Genomic DNA, 14,431 nt, shown 5'->3' on the forward strand with positions numbered 1-14,431 from the left:
ATCCTATTGTTCGAGATGCGGACCAGAACCCCAATTTTGATTAAGATCCTGGACTAGAACCCAATTGTTTGCATTTGGTAAAGCTAAGAGGAAATGTTGCATCACAGGAGTGATAACACTGACCGGTATGCAGCTTTTATATTAAAACAAACTTTAATTTGAACACAGAATTAAACACATTAGCAACAACGAAATAGCTTTACAATTAACAGTTGCAATGTTTTAACTTGCTTCCTGAAAACTGCCTGTATATTCCAATTAAGCAGATCCATATATTTCAAATGCCACTTATGGATAAAGTTAACAACCAAGTTTTACTTGCTTATCTTGGTGCAGAGTCTTTGGAGAGAGAAATGTCTGCTCAGTTTAGAGCCCTGGAAGCAACTCTTGTCCACAGAGATCTGGCTCCTCCCATTAGCTCCATCAGCTGCACTCAAAACCCACAGCATTCTTTTGTCTTGTTGCAAGATGTGCCTTTATTTGTTTAGTCAGGCTCAAACTGTTACATTAGCTCAGGGGTTTTCAAACTTGGGGTCATGACCACCGGGCATGTTTTGGGATGCTCGCAGCACTTGTTCACGGCTTTCCGGATCGGGGGAGGAACTCCCAACGACTACGGCTGGCTTTTTAAAATGCCGGCTGCGACAGGCTTTTGAGATTGCTGGCCTTCCTGCACGTGTGTGGTGGATCAAGCAGTGCGCAGGCCCGGAGCCTAGCGGGGTGCACCACCTCTTGGCGTCAGCACACTGTCCAGGGCCAGTTTTTCTTTCAGAAGCGGCGGCAGAGAGACGGTCACGCTCCCCATATGCTGACCTCACGTGTTCTGGGCGCGAGAGAGTCCAGTGCAGCTGTGAGCAGTGCTGGTGTAAACTCCTGGGCCTCTGGTGAACAACCCATGAAGAAGCTGAAAACAAACAAAGCAGCATAAAGAAGACTACTTGAGGTATGGGTTATTGTGCCACTGCAAATCAGGATTCAAAGTTCATGTGTGTTATATGCAGGGAAATGCTGACAAATGAAAGTTTAAAACACTCAAACCTTCAAAGACATTTGAAGACTAAACATGGCGCGTTTGAGGACAAAGCTCTTTATTTTTTTCAACGGTGCAGTGAGATCTTAAATCATCAGCTGAAGTCATGATCAGGAATTGAATAACAAAGCAAGTGAGATGAGGACCAAGCAGGCTCACCTATCACATTAAAGGTAAGTGAATATGGTGGGTTGCGGAGGATGGCCGGCATGGGTCATAAAGGTCGGCCGGTGTGGGTCCCGAAGGATGGCCAGTTGGTAAAAATGGGCACCGGGCAAAAAATGTTGAAAAACACTGCTTTAGCTCTATCGGCAAGCAGGTTAAATGGCTTTTAAAATCTATCAGCAAAACTTCTGCAAAAATCACATTCAATCACTGCTGTAGAATATATCATGGCTAGTCATTTTAACCTATGTTTTAACAATATAGGACAGGGATGGGAAATTGTGTGTGGAGTCTGAAGAGATAGGCGAGATACTAAATGAATATTTTTCGTCAGTATTCACTCAGGAAAAAGATAATGTTGTGGAGGAGAATGCTGAGCCCAGGCTAATAGAATAGATGGCATTGAGGTACGTAGGGAAGAGGTGTTGGCAATTCTGGACAGGCTGAAAATAGATAAGTCCCCGGGACCTGATGGGAATTATCCTAGGATTCTCTGGGAGGCCAGGGAAGAGATTGCTGGACCTTTGGCTTTGATTTTTATGTCATCATTGGCTACAGGAATAGTGCCAGAGGACTGGAGGACAGCAAATGTGGTCCCTTTGTTCAAAAAGGGGAGCAGAGACAACCCCGGCAACTATAGACCGGTGAGCCTCACGTCTGTAGTGGGTAAAGTCTTGGAGGGGATTATAAGAGACAAGATTTATAATCATCTAGATAGGAATAATATGATCAGGGATAGTCAGCATGGCTTTGTGAAGGGTAGGTCATGCCTCACAAACCTTATTGAGTTCTTTGAGAAGGAGACTGAACAGGTAGACGAGGGTAGAGCAGTTGATGTGGTGTATATGGATTTCAGCAAAGCGTTTGATAAGGTTCCCCACGGTAGGCTATTGCAAAAAATACGGAGGCTGGGGATTGAGGGTGATTTAGAGATGTGGATCAGAAATTGGCTAGCTGAAAGAAGACAGAGGCTGGTGGTTGATGGGAAATGTTCAGAATGGAGTACAGTCACAAGTGGAGTACCACAAGGATCTGTTCTGGGGCCGTTGCTGTTTGTCATTTTTATCAATGACCTAGAGGAAGGCGCAGAAGGGTGAGTGAGTAAATTTGCAGACGATACTAAAGTTGGTGGTGTTGTCGATAGTGTGGAAGGATGTAGCAGGTTACAGAGGGATATAGATAAGCTGCAGAGCTGGGCTGAGAGGTGGCAAATGGAGTTTAATGTAGAGAAGTGTGAGGTGATTCACTTTGGAAGGAATAACAGGAATGCGGAATATTTGGCTAATGGTAAAGTTCTAGAAAGTGTGGATGAGCAGAGGGATCTAGGTGTCCATGTACATAGATCCCTGAAAGTTGCCACCCAGGTTGATAGGGTTGTGAGGAAGGCCTATGGAGTGTTGGCCTTTATTGGTAGAGGGATTGAGTTCCGGAGTCGGGAGGTCATGTTGCAGCTGTACAGAACTCTGGTACGGCCACATTTGGAGTATTGCGTACAGTTCTGGTCACCGCATTATAGGAAGGACATGGAGGCTTTGGAGCGGGTGCAGAGGAGATTTACCAGGATGTTGCCTGGTATGGAGGGAAAATCTTATGAGGAAAGGCTGATGGACTTGAGGTTGTTTTCGTTGGAGAGAAGAAGGTTAAGAGGAGACTTAATAGAGGCATACAAAATGATCAGGGGGTTGGATAGGGTGGACAGTGAGAGCCTTCTCCCGCGGATGGATATGGCTGGCACGAGGGGACATAACTTTAAACTGAGGGGTAATAGATATAGGACAGAGGTCAGAGGTAGGTTCTTTACGCAAAGAGTAGTGAGGCCGTGGAATGCCCTACCTGCTACAGTAGTGAACTCGCCAACATTGAGGGCATTTAAAAGTTTATTGGATAAACATATGGATGATAATGGCATAGTGTAGGTTAGATGGCTTTTGTTTCGGTGCAACATTGTGGGCCGAAGGGCCTGTACTGCGCTGTATTGTTCTATGTTCTATGTTCTAATATTACTGCAAAAAAAACAATATGACGATTTCTTATATTCATCACACCTCCTCCCTTTAAAACAACACAAGATGGAAAAATGGCTTCATTTACATTAGACATTCCATTCTTGTCCCATTTCAAAGCCTTGTAGAGCATCTGCAATTAGGTTCTCTCTTCCTGCTGCTTGTATATATATTTTTTCTTTTCAAATTGATCTTTTGAAATGGTTGTTTGTGGTTGTGCAGAATCACCAGCCAGACTGACACTGTCGCCTTGGATCACATTGAGGCACTTCTCACAGAAGTGATACCTGTTTAACAAGAAGGCAGTATTTGGATGAACTGTTCTGATAACTGAATCGTGTGGCTTTGCGAAGGATTGTACAGAGCATGGTAGCACAGTGGGTAGCACTGTTGCTTCACAGCTCCAGGGTCCCAGGTTTGATTCCCGGCTTGTCTGTGCGGAGTCTGCACGTTCTCCCCGTGTCTGCGTGGGTTTCCTCCGGGTGCTCCGGTTTCCAACCACAAGTCCCGAAAGACGTGCTGTTAGGTGAATTGGACATTCTGAATTCTCCCTCTGTGTACCCAAACAGGCGCTGGAATGTGGTGACTCGGGGCTTTTCACAGTAACCTCATTGCAGTGTTAATGTAAGCCTACTTGTGACAATAAAGGTTAATATATTAGCTGTTTTCCAAAGCAGTACAATGTTGGAAGAGGGAACTTGGCTACCGCTGTGGCCTGGAGTACAAGAAATCATGTGACTGGATCCATTCCCAGCTCAATGGCCTCCGCAGATTTTGTACAATATTTATCTACATGCAGGGTCCTGTGGTTGTACAACCATGCATTGTTGAACATCAACCGTACGTCTTCCACATACTGCCACGGCTCTAGGGACTGCCCAGTGTCCAGCTTAATGTTGACCGATCCATAGGATTCTCCACTGTATCAAAATAGTCTGCAATCCCGAAAAGTGATGGGTCCCGTGGGTTGTTGGAACGGCACTGATTCTGGGTCCTGACACTACAATGCTTCAAGTGTGGGCATCCGAGCTTGCTGTAATTCCTCTGATTTGAAGGACTTTATGCGTGACTGAGACCGTGATGCCGATGATTGAGAGGATGAATTGGTGCCAGCCCCTCCTCCTCTTTGGGCTCTTGCTTTAGGGGCTGGTTTAGCACAGGACTAAATTGCTGGCTTTTAAAGCAGACCAAGGCAGGCCAGCAGCACGGTTCAATTCCCGTACCAGCCCCCCCCCCCCCCCCCCCCCCCCCCGGAACAGGCGCCGGAATGTGGCAACTCGGGGCTTTTCACAGTAACTTCATTTGAAGCCTACTTGTGACAATAAGCGATTTTCATTTAATTTCATTTGTCTCAAGACTCTCATTACTCTTGTCCTTCATCTGAGGATATGAAGACATTTAGTCATGATATTCTTACACATGCTTTCAATCTCCTTTTAAAGCTGTGCCAACTCGAGTGGATCCCGGACCAGACACCAACAGTGACTAGGATACTGGATCGAAGCCCCAATATTTTATTTTAATTTTGTAAGGCTGTGAGGAAAGGATACCTCGCTCCAGGGGGTGATTTCAAGAAGAAATAGGGATATGGGGCTGCATTCTCCGATTTTGCGGCTATGTCCCCATGCCGGCTTGGGAACGGTGGCGTTTTACGACAGAACAAAATGGCGTAAAACGGCCACATCCTCGGTTTGGCTGGGAGCTAGCAGCAAAGCAGCGTCGAGCACCCGGCTCTAGCTGCTGATACGGCCCGGGGAATTGCCGGGTCCGTGGCCGCGCATGCGCACGGCGGTGGCCTGTAGCCACCGTGCAACATGGCGCCGGCCGCTCGCGGATCCGGCCTGCGACATAGTACCCACCCTTCGGCCGGCTCGCGTGCCTCGGAGCACCCACCCCCTGCCAGTGCCGTCAGCCCCTGGCAAAGTCCCCCATGTCCGAGGATCAGCCTCCCCTGACTGTGGTGGCGCTGAACTGAGTCCGCAGCTGCCACGCCGAGTTCCCGACGGATGAGACCACAAGCGACCGATGCCGTCGGGAACTCAGCCGGTCAGGGGCGGAACGTCGGGGGTGGGTCTCAGGCAACGTCCTGAGGCCGTCAATACGGCGTGAGGTGTACTCTCTGAGTATGCCGCTCTGGAGGGGCGGAGCATCGTGAAAGCGCGCCATCCCCGATTTGGTCGTGAACGGGGATTCTCCAGCTGATCGGCAAACGCGATTTTGGCGTCGCCGACCGGAGAACCTTGCCCGTGGTATTTTAAATACACAGTATTTAAATATTTAACATCACACTGGAAAATAGCTTACAGTTACTCCATAAACAATACTACTCAATACAGTGAATTCAGTACCTTAATTGCTATCTTTATTCCCACTTCAACGACAAAAAAGTAAACTATCCCAGCTCTCAATCCATCTTCTGCACTGTAAATTCTATGATGATACCAATGGCATGGAGTAATATTTGCTTTGCAGAGTTATTCTTTGAGAAAGCGATCTATTTACACTGCTTTACAGAACAGATCTGACTCCTGTCCGAACCCCTGCAGAAACTCTGGCTAGATGTCTTCAAACGCTGTTTCAACTGGCTTGTTTCAGCTCCACCTTGTCCTCAGATAAGTCTGCACTGCTTTAAATACCACCAATCTCTTTTATCGAATCTGCAGTGAGAACAAACTGCCTTACTTGGTCTCAGCTTCAGTCAGATCAGAACTGATGCAGAAAATTCTTTCTCAAAAAGCCTGATCCTTAGCTCCACCCAATTCCCTTTTGAAAAACTCTCTCTTTTGCTGCATTTCTAATTGTTTCATTTGTAATTGAATTTTACCGAATTCCACTGATTCTTGCCACGGCCAGGATGTGTTTCTGGCATCCCTTCCAAATTTAAATACTGAGCCATTTCTTCAATTATCTCTACCTTCCTCGCCCTTGCAGATACATTCTGCAACTTTCCCGCCAATTCCAAAAGTTTTGTATTAACCACCTTTTATAAACCACTCCTCAACACCCAGGAAACCCTTAGCCTCTAAGAACAACAGCTCCTCCCATTCACTGTCTTTAAATTCAATAATCCTACACCAAACAAGGAGTGATACTTTTAAAATCCTGGACGAGCCCCCAATTGTTATGGATCCGGACCAGAACCCCATTTTGGTTAATATCCCAGACTAGAAACTAAGTATTTGCATTTGGTAATGCACAGGAATGATAACACTGACCAGTCGACAGCTTCTATGTTAAAAACAAACTTTAATTTTAACACAGAATTAAGCGTATTAGCAACAAAGCAATAGCAATACAGTTACAGTTAACAGTTGCAACATCTTAACTTGCATCCTGAAACCTACCTCTACATTCCAATTAAGCAAACCCATATATATGATAAATAGATAAATTATTTGGGGCCGGTTTTGCTCAGAGGGCTGGACAGCTGATCCATGATGCAAAACAAGGCCAGCAGCGCAGGTTCAATTCCTGTACCGGTAAGGTTATTCATGAAGGCCCGCCTTCTCAACCTTGCCCCTCGCCTGAGGTGTGGTAATCCGCAGGTTAAACCACCACCAGTCAGCTCTCCTCCTCAAAGGGGAAAGCAGCCATCTGGGACTATGGTAACTTTACCTTACTTTTATGGATAAAGTTAACAACCAGGTTTTACTTGCTTATCGTGGTGCAGAGTCCTTGGAGAGAGAAACTTTTGTCGGACCAAGCTGAAAACCTTTAGATCTGATTAGAGCCCTGGAAGCAACTCCTTTGCCCAGACAGACCAGGCCCCTCCCATTAGCTACACCAGCTGAACTCAAAGCACACAGCATTCTTTTGTCTCTTGTTATACAATGTGCCTTGATTTGTTTAGCCTGGCTCAAACTGTTACGACATTACATTAGCTCTCTATCTGCAAGCAGGTAAAATGGGTTTTAATATCTATTAGCAAAACATTTCCCCTGCAAAAATCATTGATTACCTCACTTCTAATCATACCTCTAGCAGACTAGGGCAGCACGATGGCGCAGTGGGTTAGCCCCGCCGCCTCACGGCGCCGAGGTCCCAGGTTCGCTGCTGGCTCTGGGTCATTGTCCGTGTGGAGTTCGCATATTCGCCCCGTGTTTGCGTGGGTTTCACCCCCAAAAATATGCAGGGTAGATGAATTGGCCACAAAGGCAAAAAAACCATAATGGGAGTTATGTACAGGCCTCCTAACAGTGGTCAGGACCGGGGGCACAAAATGCACCACGAAATAGAAAGTGCATGTCAGAAAGGCAAGGTCACAGTGATCATGGGGGACTTCAATATGCAGGTGGACTGGGTAAATAATGCTGCCAGCGGACCCAAGGAAAGGGAATTCATTGAATGTTTACAGGAGGGCTTTTTGGAACAGCTTGTGATGGAGCCCACGAGGGAACAGGCCATTCTGGACTTAGTGTTATGTAATGAGCCAGACTTAATTAAAGGTCTTAAAGTAAGGGAGCACTTAGGAGGCAGTGATCATAATATGGTAGAATTCAATCTCCAATTTGAAAGAAAGAAGGTAGAATCAGATGTAAAGGTGTTACAGTTAAATAAAGGTAACTACATGGGGCATGAGGGAGGAACTGACGAAAATCGACTGGGAGCAGAGCCTAGTGGGAAAGACAGTAGAACAGCAATGGCAGGAGTTTCTGGGAGTAATTGAGGACACAGTGCAGAGGTTCATCCCAAAGAAAAGAAAGGTTATCAGAGGGGGGATTAGGCAGCCATGGCTGACAAAGGAAGTTAGGGAATGCATCAAAGCAAAAGAGAAAGCCTATAATGTGGCAAAGAGTAGTGGGAAGTCAGAAGATTGGGAAGGCTACAAAAACAAACAGATTAACAAAGAGAGAAATAAGGAAAGAGAGGATCAAATATGAAGGTAGGCTAGCCAATAACATTAGGAATGATAGTAAAAGTTTCTTTAAATACATTAAAAACAAACGGGAGGCAAAAGTTGACATTGGGCCGCTCCAAAATGATGCTGGTAATTGTGTGATGGGAGACAAGGAAATAGCTGAGGAACTAAATAAGTACTTTGTGTCAGTCTTCACAGTAGAAGACATGAGTAATATCCCACCAATTCCGGAGAGTCAGGGGGCAGAGTTGAATATGGTAGCCATCACAAAGGAGAAAGTGCTAGAGAAACGAAGAGGTCTAAAAATTGATAAATCTCTGGGCCCAGATGGACTACATCCTAGAGTTCTAGAGGAGATAGCTGAAGAAATAGTGGAGGCGTTAGTTATGATCTTTCAAAAGTCACTGGAGTCAGGGAAAGTCCCAGAGGATTGGAAAATCGCTGTTGTAACCCCCCTGTTCAAGAAGGGAACAAGGAAAAAGATGAAAAATTATTGGCCAATTAGCCTAACCTCGGTTGTTGGCAAGATTCTAGAATCCATTGTTAAGGATGAGATTTCTAAATTCTTGGAAGTGCAGGGTCAGATTAGGACAAGTCAGCATGGATTTAGTAAGGGGAGGTCGTGCCTGACAAACCTGTTAGAGTTCTTTGAAGAGATAACAAATAGGTTAGACCAAGGAGAGCCAATGGATGTTATCTATCTTGACTTCCAAAAGGCCTTTGATAAGGTGTCTCACGAGAGACTGCTGAGTAAAATAAGGGCCCATGGTATTCGAGGCAAGGTACTAACATGGATTGACGATTGGCTGTCAGGCAGAAGGCAGAGAGTTGGGATAAAAGGTTCTTTTTCGGAATGGCAACCGGTGACGAGTGGGGTCCCGCAGGGTTCAGTGTTAGGGCCACAGCTGTTCTCTTTATATATTAACGATCTAGATGACGGGACTGGGGGCATTCTGGCTAAGTTTGCCGATGATACAAAGATAGGTGGAGGGGCAGGTAGTATGGAGGAGGTGGGGAGGCTGCAGAAAGATTTAGACAGTTTAGGAGAGTGGTCCAAGAAATGGCTGATGAAATTTAACGTGGGAAAGTGCGAGGTCTTGCACTTTGGAAAAAAGAATAGAGGCATGGACTATTTTCTAAACGGTGACAAAATTCATAATGCTGAAGTGCAAAGAGACTTGGGAGTCCTAGTCCAGGATTCTCTAAAGGTAAACTTGCAGGTTGAGTCCGTAATTAAGAAAGCAAATGCAATGTTGTCATTCATCTCAAGAGGCTTGGAATATAAAAGCAGGGATGTACTTCTGAAGCTTTATAAAGCATTAGTTAGGCCCCATTTAGAATAATGTGAGCAATTTTGGGCCCCACACCTCAGGAAGGACATACTGACACTGGAGCGGGTCCAGCGGAGATTCACACGGATGATCCCAGGAATGGTAGGCCTAACATACGATGAACGTCTGAGGATCCTGGGATTATATTCATTGGAGTTTAGGAGGTTGAGGGGAGATCTAATAGAAACTTACAAGATAATGAATGGCTTAGATAGGGTGGATGTAGGGAAGTTGTTTCCATTAGCAGGGGAGATTAGGACCTTGGGGCACAGCCTTAGAATAAAAGGGAGTCACTTTAGAACAGAGATGAGGAGAAATTTCTTCAGCCAGAGAGTGGTGGGTCTGTGGAATTCATTGCCACAGAGGGCGGTGGAGGCCGGGACGTTGAGTGTCTTTAAGACAGAAGTTGATAAATTCTTGATTTCTCAAGGAATTAAGGGCTATGGAGAGAGAGCGGGTAAATGGAGTTGAAATCAGCCATGATTGAATGGCGGAGTGGACTCGATGGGCCGAATGGCCTTACTTCCGCTCCTATGTCTTATGGTCTTATGGCCATGTTAAATTGCCCCTTAATTGGAAAAAATAAATAATTGGGTACTCTAAATTTTTTTTTTTAGATATCTCCAGCAGACACATTGTCTGTAAGCATTGAACCCAGGTTTTAATAATATTAATGTAAAAACCCCAAAAGTTTAAATATGGCAATTTCTTATATTCCATCACACTATCTACTTCTGCCCTATAGAGCTTGTAAGAATTTCTTAAGTTTCAAAGAGATCACATTACATTCTTCGAAGCTCTAGAGAAAACACAGGCCCTATTTCCTCAATTTTTATCATTAGACTATCCCAGTGATTAGTCTGGTGAACCTCTGTGGGAACCTCCCGCTATGGGAAGTATATTCTTAGCGAAGGAGACCAAAACTGTGCACCATCCTCCAGGTACGGTCAAATCACCTTGCAACGAAAGCCAACATATTATTTGCCTCCCTAATTGGTTGTTTCACCTGCATGCTAGCTTTCAGTGACTCATGAGCAAGGTGGAGACCTAGTCCCTTTGGGCATTAACGCTTCCCAATCTCTCACCATTTAATAACTACTCCGCATGGCTGGGAGGAGGGGGTGGGGGGGGGGGGGGGGGGGGTGGTCTACCAAAATGGATAAATTCACAATTATTCACATTATATTCCATCCGCCGTATTCTTGCCCAATCACTAAGCCTGCCCAAGTCCCGTTGAAGATCCCTTGCATCCTTACAGCTTACAGTCCCACCCAGTTTTATCATCAGCAAATTTGAAAATATTACGTTTGGTCACCATAGCCAAACCATTTATACATTTTGTAAATAAACGTGGTCCCAGCACTAATCCTTGTGACACCCCACTCGTAACAGCCTGCCATCCTTAAAATGACCAGTTTATTCCTACTATTTTTCTACTGTCTGCTACCGCGGGTGGCACAGTAGCACAGTGGTTAGCATTGTTGCTTCACAGCTCCAGGGTCCCAGGATCGATTCCCGGCTTGGGTCACTGTCTGTGTGGAGTCTCCCCGTGTCTGCGTGGGTTTCCTCCGGGGGCTCCGGTTTGCTCCCCAAAATACGTGGGGCGGGATTCTGTGATCCTGAGGCTAACTGTTGAGGCCGTCGGAAATGCCGTCGCGCTTCTCGACGGCGTCAACGCGGCCTCAGGATCAACAATTCTGGCCCCTAGAGGGGGCCAGCACGACACTGGAGTGGTTCACGCCGCTCCAGCTGCTGATCCCGGCGTCAACTGGGCGCCTTGGGATCTGCGCATGCGCAGTGGCACCGGCGCCAACGCGCATATGCACGGTGGCTCCCTTCAATGCGCCTGCCCCAACGCAACATGACGCTGGGCTACAAGGGCCGGCGCGTAAGAAAGGAGGCCCCCAGCCGGAGAGGCCGGCCCGCCGATTGGTGGGCCCCGATCACGGGCCAGGCCACATCGAAGTCCCCCCCAGGGTCGGACCCCCCCCCCTCTCCCGCACAGGCTGCCCCCCGACCCTTCCATGCCGAGATCCTGCCGGCTGAGAGCAGGTGTGGATGGCGCCAGCGGGACCCATCCCGGGCCGAGAATAGAGCGGCTCTCGACCGGCACCGCGCCAACCACACCGGCGCCGATTCTCCACTCTGCGGAGAATCGCGTGCCGGCAACGGGGCGGCGTGGCGCGATTCGCGCCGGCCGCGGGGATTCTCCGGCCTGGCCCTGGGCCCGTGCTGTTAGGTAATTTGGACATTCTGAATTCTCCCTCAATGTACCCCAACAGGCACCAGAATGTGGCGACGAGGGGCTTTTCACAGCAACTTCATTGCAGTGTTAATGTAAGTCTACTTATGACAATAAAGATTATTATTATTAATTCTCAATACATTCCAGTATATTTCCCCAATCTCATGTGCTCTAATTTAATTTACTAGCGTTCTATGTGGGAAATTATCAAAAGCCTGAAAATCCCAATACACCATGTCCACTTGTTCCCCTTTATCTATTCTCCAAGTAATGCCCTCAACGTGCTCCAACAGCTTTGTCAAACATCTGCCCAATCAGATCATTTTCCAAGGGTACAGTCATCACATCCTTTCTAATAGATGCTAACATTTCCCTACTACTGACATCAAACTAACAGGTCTATAGTTCCCCACCCTCCCTCTTCCCCCCTTCTTAAATAGTGGGGCTACATTGACTACTTTCCAGTCTGCCTGAACCTTTCCAGAATCTCTAGAATTTTGGAAGATAACTACCAATGCGTTCATTCTCTCCATAGCCATCTCCTTCGACACTCTGGAATGTGAATCATCAAGTCTGGGATTTATCAACATTCAATCCAATTTCTTTTTGCGTTCTACCTCTTTATTCATACTTATTTCTTTTAGTTTTTCGCTTTCACAAGCCCCTTGGCTTCCTCGTATTTCTGGGAGGATTTTTTGTATCTTCCTCTGTGAAAACAGACACAAGGTAATTGTTTAGTTTTTGCCATTTCCCTATTTTCCATTGTAGATTCCCTTTCCTCCATCTGTAATGGACCCATGTTTGTCCTCGCTAATCATTTCTCTTTCACATACCGAAAGAAGCTTTTGTAGCCCGCCTTTATGTTTCTCGCTGGCTTGCATTCCTATTCTCTTTTCCCTTTCTTCATCAGTTTCTTGGTCCTCCTTTTCTGAATCCTAAATTGCTTCCAGTCCTTGGGCTTACCACTTTTTCTGCAACCTTATCAGCCACTTCCCTTGATCTAATGCAATCTTCAACGTATTTTGTTCGTTACGGTTCACCCGCCTCTCTTTTTGTTTCACTCACCTTTCATGTTGGGTTTTGGTGCCTGAGATAAATTGTATTTTTGTGGTACACCATGTAGTATTTTAAATATTAGCCATTTCCCCTGCCTAGTGTCTTTCCCAATCAACCATTGTCACCGTATCCCTCATAGTCCTCAAAGTTTCCGTCGTTCAGATTTATTACCCGAATTTCAGGGATCAACTGTATCAGTTTCAAACATAGTACAACATTGTATCATATTATGGTCACTATTTCCTAAAGGCTCCTTTATGAAAGGTTATTAATTGGTCCTTTCTCATTCCATCAATCCAAATTTAAAATAGCCTGACCCATAGTTTCTTCTTCAGTGTACTGATCTTGAAACAACTCCCACCAATTTTTACTGCCCTTTGCTGTTTCTTAGCTCCACCGAAACTGATTTTACATTGTATCCTTTGATCTACCATCCTCTCTCACAAATGTAAACATCCATTATTAACAGCGCTACCCCACCACCCTTTCCTTTTTGCCCATTATTCCTAAATGACAAATATCCTTGCATATTCAGGGCTACGCCCTGAAGCCACATCTCTGAAATGGCAATTAAATGATACCATTTACCTCTATTGTGCCTTCAAATCATCTGCCTTGTTGCAAATACTGTGTGCATTCAGATAGAGTGCCCTTAACTGTGGCTTTTTAACATTATTCCGCATTCTGATCCTGTTTAATGCTTGTCTTCACATCGTCAGCCTTCTAATTTTCAACTTCCAGATAACAGCTTTGCTTCCCTCGAATCTTAGCTCCTGCTCAGGTTTCCCATCCCCCTGCCAATCCAGTATAAACCCTCTCCAACAGCACGAGCAAATCTCCTGTGCGAGGATGTTAGTCCCGGTCCTGCTAAGGTGCAACCCATCCACCTTGTACAGGTCCCACCTGCCCCAGAACCGGACCATTGCTAGGAAGTCTTTGCCTCTGATTAACCGCCATGGCAGCACGGTGGGGCAGTGGTTAGCACTGCTGCCTCACGACGCCAGGGACCTGGGTTTGATTCCGCCCTTATGTGACTGTGTGCAGTTTGCACGCTCCTCTTGTGCTTGCGTCTGTTTCCTCTGTTATGACACCCTGGGCTAGTGCACGGTAAATTCCAGCTCCACTTGACCTGGAGTTGCAACACAATTGAAATTAACAATTAATTCTTAGAAAAATACCCAAAATCTTTGGTCCTTGGCTGCCCAACAACTACAGCCACTAGGTTTGTAAACTTAAACACAATTAATTTTTATTAATAACAACTATAATTAAAAAGACAGCAAATACAACAGGTGAACTATTATCTAATTCCTAACCCACCCCCCCACCTTTAACTCGCCCCACCCTCTACACAAACCAGACAGACAAACACAGAGGGGAAAGAGGGGTGTGAAGAAAAATAATGCGAAAGGTAAAAAGGATCAAAGTGTCTGTTTCAGACGGGTGTCTTCCAGTACATCTTTTAGTCTAGGCCTTCAGTTGGACGTTCTGGCTTTCAGTCTGTAATGGTTTTCACTGTAGATTCATCAGGATCTCAAAAGATCTCTCTGCAGATTCAGAAGGAGCAGGCAAGAAACCTTTTTGGAGAAAGAGGGAGAGAACAATTCAGCTTCTAGTCTCAGCGTCCAGGAGCCGTTCTGTTTCCTTCCTGGGTCCTCTGAAAACCTCCCACCCGACTGAAGCCAATCACTGTCTATTGCCGGGCAGAATACAGTCCTTGGCCAACCCATCGAACTGAATCCC

This window comes from Scyliorhinus torazame, chromosome 29 (genome assembly GCF_047496885.1).
Source record: "Scyliorhinus torazame isolate Kashiwa2021f chromosome 29, sScyTor2.1, whole genome shotgun sequence".
Taxonomy (NCBI): Eukaryota; Metazoa; Chordata; class Chondrichthyes; order Carcharhiniformes; family Scyliorhinidae; genus Scyliorhinus; species Scyliorhinus torazame.